Source organism: Aquarana catesbeiana, linkage group LG11 (genome assembly GCF_042186555.1).
Source record: "Aquarana catesbeiana isolate 2022-GZ linkage group LG11, ASM4218655v1, whole genome shotgun sequence".
NCBI lineage: Eukaryota > Metazoa > Chordata > Amphibia > Anura > Ranidae > Aquarana > Aquarana catesbeiana.
The window spans coordinates 229622654-229633589 of record NC_133334.1 but is presented as its reverse complement, the minus strand read 5'-3'; the positions used below and the strand labels follow the sequence as shown (position 1 = coordinate 229633589).

Here is a 10936-nt window from a genome sequence, read left to right as displayed (position 1 = left end):
TGCACCTGCAGTCTCACAGAGCGGGTCAGCTGGTCATCATCTGCACCTACAGTCTCAGAGAACCAGTCAGCCTGTCATCATAGACACAAAAAAGAGGAAAGTGTACCAAAAATAAGCCACGTCCATAAATCATTGAGGGTACAAAATAAGGTAGTACTGAGTATTACCAGGGAGGCGGACTTTTTAGGCTAAGGAACAGTGGAGAAGATATAGCAGTATAAAAAATATAAATTTATTGAAAAATACAATATCTAAAAAACAATGACAATTGTAACATATAGCATCTATGATTATTGTGCAGTGTGCCCTTGTATGTCTACGCGTTTCACCGTTAGGCTTCCTCAGGACACGGCCAAGGTTCACAGATGAGACAGAGAAGGGAATATGTCTCTCTATCTTAAATTGGAATGCAAAATCACACAAGTCACGGTAGCATGAGAAAGTTCAATCAGCAATAAGAAAGTATATTAGATATAGCTAAATATCTCAGCAGGGGCATGTAAACAATATTCCTAATTAAGGTAGCAGCCATTAGAGGGAGGAGGGCCAACACTGGATGCACCACTTAGATGCTGGATTTAGTATCAGCAATGCTGAAGGCTCAATACAATCCCATCGCTGCATATTCAGGATACAAATAATCCAGCGTGCCCCTGGGAGACAGCAATACACTGCACAGTGCATTGTGCATTCCAGGCGTTATTCCTCCCTGCTTTACAGTATTTCCATAGACTTTAACCATTTTTCATTTTCTTGTACACTTAAATACTGCAGGCAGACTTGGACTTTGCAGAGTCAGCCCATGGCCTAAGGCAGCATAGCCTCCAGGGGTTTATATTGTCCTGCTGCTCTTATGTCACTCTAGGCAACTCTGTTACAGTTTAAGCTGGTAAAATCTGGACCCAATTACTTAAAGGGTTGTCTCTTGCACCCAACTGTGGTATAGTAGTACTTTGTGTAGTAAATTATGTTGTATTATCTTGGTCACAGTTTGTATTACCCTGTATTTTTTAACCAATCCACTACCAATACAGACCATGTTTGATCAATCTGGTGTGGCTCATTCAATAGAGGGGGTATGGGCGGAGACCCACTATCTGAAGAAAGGGACTATGTTTCAGAGGGCTCATTAAACCAGCTGCTCCATAGGGGTTGCACTACAATAGTACAAATGTTTATCCAAACCATGGTTTCTTGGTAAATAAGTATGCATTTTTTTTCTCTGTTTTTAATGGTATTCTGTACATGGTATATAAAGTCTCGTGAACACAGGCTTTTTGAGATCAGTTTTTGTGAATCTGAATTTATGGCAAACACGTGGTAGACTTATGGCAAACCAAACACATAATAAACGTATCCAAATCATGCATACACATGACAAACAAAATGGTAAAATGCATCTCAAACATTTGGGCCCTAAATATGCTGTTGTGGTTTTCATTGGGAAAGCAAACATTTCCTGTTTCACTGTCCTGGTTGTTGAATTCGGTAGTTGAACTAGTTGGTGAACTCTTTCTTTGCTTTGAAGATCTGGAACATTTTTTTTACTACTTTCTGTTCTGTACAGAGGCCCCTTTGGGATAAAAAAAAAAAAGTCTCCGTATCATACTCTACCCGTGAAGAATTTGCACGACAATCAATTTCACTGCATGCTATGCATTTTTATATAGACAACACCCAAGAATGTGGATAAAATGAAGATGCCACATTTTTTTGTAAAGAAAAGGGAAGATTGTTATTTTATTTAAGTGAGCCTAGTCCTAGACTGATCACCATCTACTCACTTCTAAAGCAGAAGTAATCTTATTTAACTCACATGCTTAATACTTTACAGTCTCTTTTTTAGACCAATATGTCTACACCATAAAAAGTAATGTGATTATAGAAATGTGAAGACAGAACAGTAGCAAATTGAGCGCAGGAAGAAGGAAGAAAGCGGGGCTGCCAACCGCCCATTTTTTACAGGCCTATTTACAAACTGTCCGTAAATGTCTGTTATGGACAGCAGCCATTAATGAAAAAATATGGCCAGGGGCCAGCTTTGGAACCGCACATGCACAGTTCCAAAGCCAGCCAGGGCGAGCCCAGGATCGAACTGGGGTGGTTGAGCAGTGATGTCATGCCACCACTTGGCACCTTCTAAGAATTATAAAGGAGGACTGGAGGGGAAGTCAAGAGCGGGAGCGCACAGGCCCCTGTGCTGGTGAGAGAGATTTATGTCCCCGTGTCAGTGATCACAATGATACCCCTGTGTCAGTGCAAACGGTGCCCCTGTGTCAGTGGGCAATGGAAACGGTGTCCCTGTTTCTGTGATCAGTGGAAATGGTGCTCCTGTGTCACTGGTCAGTGTAAATGGTACCCCTGTGCAAGTGTTCAGTAGAAATGGTGTTCCTGTGTCAGTGGTCAGCGGTCAGCAGAAATGGTGCCCCTGTGTCAGTGGTCAGTGAGATGGTGTCCCTTTGTCAGTGGAAATGGTGCCCCTGTGTCAGTGGTCAGTGATATGGTGTCCCTTTGTCAGTGGTCAGCGGAAATGGTGCCCCTGTGTCAGTGGTCAGTGAGATGGTGTCCCTTTGTCAGTGGTCAGTGGAAATGGTATCCCTGTGTCTTTGGTCAGTTAAAATGGTGGCTCTTTGTCAGTGGTGTTGTCACCGTATGGGGGAATGCTGCGGACTCTGATGTAAAGGGGAACTCTGTGGACTCTGATGTAAGGGAGAACTTTGTGGACTGTGATATAAAAGGGAATTCTGGAGTCTGATGTAAGTGGGAACCCTGTGGACTCTGATGTAAGAGAGGGGGGGGGGGGGGGACAGTGACCAGAGACCCCCTTTCATCAGAGATTTCCTTTACACCAGAGTCTGCAGCATTCCCTCTTACATCAGACTCCACAGATTTCTCCTTTTCATCAGAGTCCACAGTGTTCCCCCTTTACATCAGGGTCATCAGAGTTCCCCCTTGCACTGTAAAGGGGATCTCTGCAGACTCTGATGTAAAGGGGAACTCTGTGTTGGGTTATATTAACATGACCTTCAGGTAAATGGAGAAATATGTTTTTGCTTTTTGTTATACCTTAAGGAGGGAGTCCCACGAAAATGTTTTTTTTTAAGTCAGAAGCTACAAATACTGCAGCTGCTGACTTTTAAAATATGGACACTTACCTGTCACAGGTTCCAGCGATGTCGGTACTCGAGGCTGAACCGTTGCTCGGCTCTCGGGTGTTGCCGCTGCCATCTTCGGTATGGGAATTAGTAAATGAAGCCTTGCGGCTTCACTTCCTGGTTCCCTATTGCGCATGCGCGAGTTGTGCAGTGCAATCTGGATGGTCCGTGCTGTCTTTGGGACCCGTGCACCCCTGAAAGGTGCCAAATGTGACACCAGAGGGGGGGAGGGTTCCGAAAAGCGGAGGTTCAATTTTTGTGTGAACCTCCGCTTTAAACACATTTTAATAGCACTAGCTACATGTGTTGTAGCTTAAATATTGACATTTGCACTGTTTTGCACTGAACTTTTTGTGTCAAAACAAAACTTTGTTCTGTCAGTAAATTTGATGTGTTGCTTCAGCAAAACAAAATTGGTGCTGTCAGTAAATGTTGGGTGACCTATCAGTACATTTCACTTCAGGAGGTTGGCAACACTGGAAGGAAAAGGGGGTACATGCTACAATTGTCTGTAAACTGGGGTACACCTATACCAAATCAGAGGCATTAGAGCAGCCTTTCTCAAACTTTTTAACAGAGGTACCCTTAAAATAACTTTCTGGTCTCAGGGAAAACCTGCTAATAACTACTATATCTACAGTTCACGATGCGTATTACTGTGATCATCACGGAGAAGAATGTTCCTTATATTTGTGGTCATTGGGAAGAATCTCCCCCTTACAGATAGCAATGAAAATCATTGTATTTAGTGATCATTGTTATCTGAGAGACAGAAAATGTTCAAGGAACCCCCAGCATCATATGGAGGAATCCTAGGGTATAGCAATCCGATGATAGCAATATGTCAAGTGAAGGTGTTACATTCTACAAAACCTGAAAAGAAGAGGGAGGCAGATGAGAAAACCACCTAAAGATGTAGGGGTAAAAGACTCAGTTTCTTGTTAAGTCAAGGCCTTAAAAGAATTAGCGTCCCTATAAGTCAACAAACATGTACTGTATAGGTAGAAGAGGCCTCTTTATATTTGTTTTGGTCAGGGGACACCTGGGTCTCCATAGTCAGTATGTCATTAGAACTCTGTACCCATTCCATAAAGTGAGGTGGAGTGGATGATTTCCAATTATAGTAAATTACCAACATGACTGCTAATAGGCAGTGTATCAGGATAAATTCTCTGATCTTGGAGAGGGACCCATGTATCACTGACAAAAGAGCTACCTGGAGTGAAGCCATACTATCCGATATGCACATGGTATTGTAAGTGGAGAAGACATTCTTCCAGTAGGAAGTCAGCTGATGGCATCCCCACCAGAAATGCAGATAGCTACCTGGCTCCTCAGAGCTACACCAACAACAACAGGGGTAAAAAAAAAAAAAAATTAAAAGTCAGCAGCTACAAATACAGCAGCTGCTGACTTTTAATTGGACACTTACCTGTCTCTGGGTACAGCGATGCGGGGGATCGAAGCCCCGTTCGTTTCCCCCTCCGTTCAGCGGCGCCGGCATTGCAACTGTGGGCACCGGGCTGTGGCTTCACAGCCTGGCACCCACTGCGCATGCGCGAGCGGCGCCGCGCGCCGTGATTGGCCGCTCAGTCACCTGGGACCTGTTATGGGTCCCAGATGATTGACAGCGGCGAGGGAGCAGAGCTGAGCCCTTCCTGTGCCGAGGGGGAAGTGATGTCACCAGCCCAGGCACTGGAAGAGGCAGACTACGAGGGACCCCCTAGCAACAGGCATTTAGAGGTAAGTTAAAAAAAAAAAATATCCAAATGTTTTTTGGGGGTTTTTTTTAGGATTTTTTGGGTGGAACCCCACTTTAAGGAGTGGGCTGGGAAGCCGGCCACCGCGTCCCTAACAACTGATGACCTGATGCCAATTTTTTTTTTTTAAATGGCGTGGGGTCCCCTCTAAAATCCATACCAGACCCTTATCCAAGAATGCAGCCCGCCAGGGGGGGGTGAGAGAGTACCCTCCCCTCCTGAACCATACCAGGCCACATGCCCTCAACATGGGAGGGGTGCATTGGGGCAGGGGACCAAAGAGACAAGGGGGACAAGGGCCTCTACCCCACAGCCCTGGGCAGTGGTTGTGGGGGTCTGCAGGCCGGGGGCTTATCGGAATCTGGAAGCCCCCTTTACCAAGTCCTTAACAACCGGTGACTCATCAGCTGTCAGTGGGCTTCCCCGCTGAGAGCTGAAATGTATACAAAAGAATGCCGGCAATAAAAAAATCTGAAAAATAACAGCCTGGGGTCCCCCCAAATCCATACCAGGCCAAAAATTGTAAAAAGATGGCGTTGGGTCCCCCCCCAAAACCTATACCAGACACTTTTTAGATTATGCAGTTTGGCAGGCCAGAAAAGGGGTGGACGAGCGAGCGCCCCCCCCCCGAACCATACCAGGCCACATGCTCTCAACATGTAAGGGGTGCCTTGGGGTGAGGGGCTCTGCCCCCCCCACCCCAAAGCACCTTGTCCCCCTTTTGATATGGACAAGGGCCCTTTCGCCACAGAGCTCCTGCTTGCCCCAAAGCACCCACCCCCCATGTTGATGGCATGTGGCCTGGTATGGTCCAGGAAAGGGGGAGATGCTCGCTTGTTCCCTCCCTTTTCCTGACCTACATGCTTGAATACGGGTCTGGTTGGGATTTTGGGGGTATCCCACTGCATTTTTTCGCCGTGGGGGTTTGCACATACAGGAGGTTCTTCCAAAGAAGTGGGGTTCTGAAAATAAGTGGCACTTCTGCTCTTACAGCATCCATCTGAACATTTTCTTCTCTTTTCACAGGTAATCTGCGTTTATATTCCCATGTCCTGCAAACTGAAAATTGACTGACCGCTTATATACATTTTTGGTAATCTGCGTTTATATTCCCATGTCCTGCAAACTGAAAATTGACTGACCGCTTATATACATTTTTGGTAAATCTGTTTGTCACCGCTGTCTCAACTACATCTGTAGGCATGCTCACATTATTTCAATGTTTATTTAGCCATTAAGTCTTACCTAAATTATGGGTTTCCTTATCTTTACAATTTTGGCCTTTTAGTCCCCTTGCAGTTTGATTGTGGTGTGAAAGTTATGCCCTGCTTGCTGTGTTCCTAATATCCCCTCCTAATTGATTAATTGCCAGATTCCATCCACACCCAACACGGTATATAACAAGGCCTTCTTTACGGGGGAACATACAGGGGGCTGCACATACAGGAGGTTCTTCCAAAGAAGTGGGGTTCTGAAAATAAGTGGCACTTCTGCTCTTGCACTTCAGCGATTTGCACAAAGCTAACCATAGCAGATTGCAGGTGATCTCATTTTCATATTATCTCACCTTCTCTGAAACATGCTCTCTTTACCTCTCCTCCTCTTCACAATTGCTGCCTCTCTCCTCAAGCTCTCTTTTCTACATCCCTCTGCTCCACCACACAATCTGTACATATCACCCTCACTTCTCCCCTCCCCCTATTACTGCACTCATCACCTCTTTCTAACTCTAAGCCCACTTGCTAACATACCCCCCAGGAAACTAAAGCATGTCCCCTCATACAAATCATATTCTCATATTACCTCCCTCACTCTTCTGCTTCTCCTAATCGCTGGAGACATTTCCCCAAACCCTGGGCCTCCCTTATTTAACTGTGCCCAACACACCCATCACCATCACCCTACACCCTCTGGCATTAGTCGCAATCTACACAATTTAGTCTCCATTCCTCTTCTTTCCAACGCCAGCCTCCCTCTCTCCTGTGCCCTCTGGAACGCCCGCTCTATCTGCAACAAACTCACTGCTGTTCATGACCTCTTTGTCACTAATTCCTTTAATCTACTTGCTCTCACCGAAACCTGGCTCCACGAATATGACACCCCTTCTCTTGCTTCCCTCTCCCAGGGTGGCCTTCACTGGACTCACTCCCCTAGGCGTTATGGACGCAAGGGAGGTGGAGTGGGATTCCTCCTATCCCCCCAGAGCACCTTCCAGGTTATTCACCCTCCTCCCTCTTTTTCCCTCTCATCATTCGAAGCCCACTGTATACGTCTATTCTCTCCTACTTCCCTAAGAATTGCTGTGATCTACCGGCCCCCTGGACCATTATCGACTTTCCTTGATGAGTTTTCTGCCTGGCTACCCTACTTTCTCTCTTCGGATATTTCCACAATCCTTCTCGGTGATTTCAACATCCCTGCTAATACAAACACTCCTGCTACTTCTAAACTTCTTAGTCTAACCTCTTCATTTGACCTGAAGCAATGGGTACAGGCTTCTACTCACTCTGATGGCAACACCCTTGACCTTGTATTCTCCTACCTATGCACTCCGTGCAACTTCTCAAACATCCGAATTAATGAAAATCCCGTTTGATGAATTTTTTCCGAATATTCGTAAATTCGATAAAATTGGACATTCGGGCATTCGTACATTCACAATTTACGAATGTACATTCGTACATTCGTAAATTAGTGAATTCGTAAATTTGTAAATTCGAAAATTCGTAAATCTGAAATAATAGTTAACTAATAATAATTTAACTATTAGTAATTACTAGTAACTTTTAAATTATAGGTATTGTAATTTCCTTTCAAATTTGGCTGTTAGTGAACGTAACACATACAAATTTATCCGAAGTTATGAATGATCCGAAAAAACGGAATGGAACGTAATGAATTAATAATAATAAATAACAATAATAATAATAACAACGTTTTATTATTATTATTTATTATTAATTTGTTTCGTTCTATTCGTTTAGATGCAGCATTCGTTTTGGATAATTCGTAACTTCGGATAAATTCGTATTTGTTACGTTCACTGACAGTCAAATTTGAAAGGAAATTACAATACCTATAATTTAATAGTTAGTTACTATTTCAGATTTTTGAATTTTCGGGTTTTTGGATTTTCAAACTTCGAATTTACAAATTTCCGAATTTTCTAATTTACAAATGTACGATTTTACGAATTTACGAATGTACGAATTTACAAATGTACAAATGTAAAAATGTACGAATGTACGAATGAACGAATGAACGAATGTTCAAATTTACGAATGTACGAATGAATGCATTTACGAATTTACGAATGAGCGAATTTACGAATCGCGATCACAACGAATGACCCGAAAAAACTAAAAAAATAATAAACTAATGAAACAAAAACGAAAATGAACGAATTTTTTTGCTGTGCACATGTCTAAAGTGTATCATGTAACGTGTGTAGAAGAGCTGGTGGAGAAAATCCATGCTCAGTGAGGTATCGCTCAAAATGTCAATGTAATCAGTGCACGGACAGATGTCACTGACAAGTGAAAAGACGTTATCCTTCTGGTGTGGAGCCAGGTAAGTAATTTGGCCTCCAGCCATTAGGGGCGCTAATTCACACCAGAAAGCAATAACACCAGTCCTCAAAAAATCCACTTGTCTGCTCGCATTTTGCGAGCAGATTTGGAGGGCTGGCGAGTGTGGGTTGCCTGGGGGCAGGGGGGGGCGAGCAGCCTGGGTTTGTCAGAGCAATCGTAGGGGAAGAGAGAGGAGAGCCGCCGCCACCGCCTGGTTGATCAGAGCGCGGGGAACATAACAGCTTTAATTTCAATAGTGTGTGTTCCCCGCCGCGTGCCGTCATATACAGCCCCTCCTCTTTGTCCGGGCACTTTGACAGACAGATCACCCTTCCCAGGTTTGGACAGGTGTTCTGTCTGTCAAAGTGCCCGGACAAGGGGGAGGGGCTGTAAATGAAGGCGCGCGGCAGGGAACACACAGCTTTTGAAATTAAAGCTGTTATGTTCCCCGCGCTCTGATCAACCAGGCGGTGGTGGCTCTCCTCTCCCTTCCCCTACACAGGTAGGCTGCATTGGGGACACAGAGCTGCATTGGTGACACATGGCTGCATTGGGGACACAGAGCTGTATTGGGGACACAGAGCTGTATTGGGGACACAGAGCTGCAATGGTGACACAGGCTGCATTGGGGACACAGGCTGCATTGTGGACACATGGCTGTAATGGGGACACATGGCTGCATTGGTGACACAGGCTGCACTGGCGGGCACAGGTTGCATTGGTGACACAGGCTGCACTGGCGGGCACAGGCTGCACTGGGGACACATAGCTGCATTGGGGACACAGGCTGCAATGGGGACACAGGCTACACTGGCAGACACAGGCTGTACTGGCGGACACAGGCTGCACTGGCAGGCACAGGCTGCACTGGCGGACACAGGCTGCACTGGTGTGCACAGGTTGCATTGGCGACACAGGCTGCACTGGCAGACACAGGCTTCACTGGGGACACATAGGTGCATTGGGGACACATAGCTGCATTGGGGACACAGGCTGCAATGGGGACACAGGATGCATTGGGCACACAGGCTGCATTGGGGACACAGATAAAGTTGTTAATATCTATTTTTATAACATAATTTTGCATAAAACATTTAAGTGTCATTTCATGAGATAATTTATGAGGGCGTGTTTAGGGGTGGGATTAGGGGTGGGATTAGGGGCGGGGCATGGTTAGGGTTGGGCGGGGCAACTGGTGGCGAGTAACCCTTGAGGCCTGGCTAGTAGCTCAGGACTTGAAATTTTGAGCCCTGAATAACACCATGTAACCACATGGAGAAAGTGGACATATAAATTATCAGCATGCAGTTCCCAGCATGTTTATGTATTTCTTCACAAAATACGTTGTATTCTATATGAGAGATGTGCATATAGTGCCACTCACAATACTCTATGGAAATGAGGGAGATACATCTCAGTTTCTATGCATTTGTATGACTCGAATCATGTTGGAATAGGGCTTCATGTGAGCACCTTGAGCATTTGACTATACATTGGCTCATTTAGGTATTAGTTAAGTAAATAACATTGATTATCTTGTTACAATGGCATCTGACAGCCAATAGGATATATTAGGCAGCAAATAAGCATGTTGTCCCCCAAGCTGATGTGCTGAAAGTAGAGAATATGGGCATTGCACTTTGTTGTGTATGGGGCTGCATAGTGCATAGTCACAGACCTGTATGGGTGCCCACATCCAAAAGCGTCTACAATGGGCATGTGAGAATCAGAACTGGACCACGGAGCAATGGAAAAAGGTGGCGTGATCTGAAGAATCACGTTTTCTTTTACATCATTTGGATGGCCGGGTGTCAGAAACCTTGAAATCAGACCGAGACAGAAGTACAGTTAAATCACACTTGTTTAATAATAAAAGTAAAAGAACATACGTAGTCAAAACATAGCCAAAGTTCAGTAACCGGAACGGATAGTCAGCCAAGCCAGAAGTCAGGGATCAATATAGTGGAACAGCAAGCAGGATCTGGAGCCAGAAGGGATATCAGCAAAGCCAGTCTTTAAACAGGAACGCAGGAGATGTTTCTTGTGATGTTGACCAAGGTGAAGCAGAGCTCCTCTGGACTGGACGGCTTAAGTAGGCAGGACTGACAAGCAGGATATGATAAACAGCTGAGTAACTGTGGAGACAGATGGGAACTGGCAATTAGCCGACAGCTGAGCGGCCAGCTCAGAGAAGGAAGGGCTGAGCCCAGCCCTGACACCGGGTGCACGTGAGTCACTTACCTGGAGAAGAGAACCCGTCAAAGAGTTGCAATTCACAATTAAACAGAAACATGAAGGGACGAAGCATGGTCAACATTTAGCATAGACATTGAAAATCTCTCATGAAAATACGTAGGTCAGTATGCCTATTAAAACACAATCTGAATTATCAAATAAACTGATTAAGTATGAGAATGTCCCACTAGTAACCAAGTAAATGCAACAAATAGAG

The 10936-nt window shown here is 44.9% G+C and overlaps 1 long non-coding RNA gene across 2 annotated transcripts in view; it reads right to left on the bottom strand.

Annotated features, from left to right (window-relative positions):
• Positions 1-865: 865 nt before the first annotated feature.
• Positions 866-10936, bottom strand: part of LOC141111650 (uncharacterized) — a 37058-nt gene continuing 26987 nt past the window's right edge. Inside the window, exon 3 of one of the 2 annotated variants that reach the window (XR_012236467.1) lies at positions 866-1573. This is a non-coding gene — a long non-coding RNA (uncharacterized lncRNA). Of the gene's footprint in view, positions 1574-10327; positions 10726-10936 lie in introns of those variants that run through there. The other variant, XR_012236468.1, reaches the window with a different exon arrangement.